This window comes from Colobus angolensis, unplaced genomic scaffold (assembly GCF_000951035.1).
Source record: "Colobus angolensis palliatus isolate OR3802 unplaced genomic scaffold, Cang.pa_1.0 Scaffold302, whole genome shotgun sequence".
NCBI lineage: Eukaryota > Metazoa > Chordata > Mammalia > Primates > Cercopithecidae > Colobus > Colobus angolensis.
The window spans coordinates 3083012-3084781 of NW_012116289.1; the positions used below are offsets into that span (position 1 = coordinate 3083012).

At 48.4% G+C, this 1770-nt stretch overlaps 1 protein-coding gene across 3 annotated transcripts in view; it reads left to right on the top strand.

Moving 5' to 3' along the window:
- AOAH (acyloxyacyl hydrolase (neutrophil)) overlaps positions 1-1770 on the top strand; it is a 214565-nt gene that overhangs the window by 210470 nt on the left and 2325 nt on the right. The gene's annotated exons all lie outside the window — the stretch shown is intronic.

Sequence of the window (1770 nt, forward strand, 5' to 3'; positions counted from 1 at the left end):
GAGAGAGAGAAAGAAGAAGGAAGGAAAGAAAGAAAAGGAAAGGAAGGAAGGAAGGAAGGGAAGGAAAGAAAGGAAGGGAGAGAGAAAGACAGAGAGAGAGAGAGAAAGAAACTAACTTGGATAAAGAGAGGAAAGGGTAGCTGTGCCCTGCCCTGTGCAGTGCCTCGTGGAAGTTATAACAGGAAATGGCGGTATGAGAAACCCACAGTTGGTGCTCAGTCAATATTTGTCAAATGAATGAATGATTACAGTGGATCATTTTATCACAAGTCTCCAGTTTAGTGATAAGCATGCCAGTCTCATTTCAGCTCAATATTTTCTCAATGCCTGCTCATAAATATTTTATTCCTTATTAGAGTGACAACCAACTAATTGCGTTCAAACCAAACAGTTACCAAATGCTCAGATCTGAGCTCTTTCATTTTCGTTTCCCTCTTCTTGCCCTCACCCTGTCTCCTGCCTTATTAACACAGATAGTGAACTAAATGCCTTGATACCACATGACTGTTAGAAAGACAGCTTAGGTGTATCAAGTTGAAAGCCAATCACATAAAAAAGAAGAACCAGTAATTTTCCACAGACCTGGCAGCAGCCTCCTTTGTTGAGAAATGGCAGGAAAACAGCCACAAGCCCAGGCCTCTGTCTTCAAAGGCCCTGATGCTTTGTGTGAGAGATGATCCGGCCCTCCCTGGGGCACTGGCCAGCTATGCAGGCAGCCTTTGCCGTGCTCCTGTGTTTAAGTGCAAAGAAGTATACGTGGGGTGTGTATGGTGTGTGGTTTTGCTGTGTGTGTGTGTGTGTGTGTGTGTGTGTGTGTGGTATCTGTGTGCTTTCTGTGGGGGTGTGTGGGGGTGAGGTATGTGTGGTGTTTGTGTGTGTGTGTGGTATGTAGGGTGTGTGTGTGTGATGGGGGTATAGGGGGTGTAGGGGGTGTGTGTGGTGTGTGTGTGGTAAGGGTTGTGTGTGTATGTGATATGTGTATGTGGTGAGTGTGCATGTGGTGGTATCTGCTTGAGGTGTGTGTGGGGTGTGTGTAGGATGTGTGTGTATATATGAGAGTATGTGTGGTGTGGGGTGTGTGGTGTGTGTGTGTGAGATGCGTGTGGTGTATCTGTGTGTGGTGTACGTGTGATGTATCTGTGTGGTGTGTGTGTGGTGTATGTATGGTGTGTATGTGGCATGTGGTGTGTGGGGTGTGTGTGTGATGTATTTATGTGTGGTGTGGGGTTGTGAGGGGTGTGGTGTATGTATGTGTGGTGTGTAGTGTGTGTAGTGTTTCTGTGTTTGCTGTGTGGTGTGTGGGGTATGGGGGTGTGTGTGATGTATGTGTGTGTGGTGTGAAGTTGTGAGGGGTGTGAGGGGTGTGGTGTGCGTGGTGTGTGGAGGGTGTGTGTGATGTTTCTGTATGTGGGGGTTGTGTGATGTATGTGTGTGTGGCGTGGGGGTGTGAGGAGTGTAGTGTGTGTGTGGTGTTTGTGTGTGGCGTGTGGGTGTGTGTGTGATGTCTGTGTGTGTGGTGTGGGGTTGTGAGGGGTATGGTGTGCATGATGTGTGGGGTGTGTGGTGTTTCTGTATGTGGGGGTGTGCGTGATGTATGTGTGTGTGCTGTGGGGTTGTGAGGGGTGTGGTGTGCGTGGTGTGTAGGGGGTGTGTGTGGTGTTTCTGTATGTGGGAGGTGTGTGATGTATGTGTGTGTGGTGTGGGGTTGTGAGTAGTGTAGTGTGTGTGTGGTGTTTGTGTGTGGCGTGTGGGAGTGTGTGTGTGATGTAT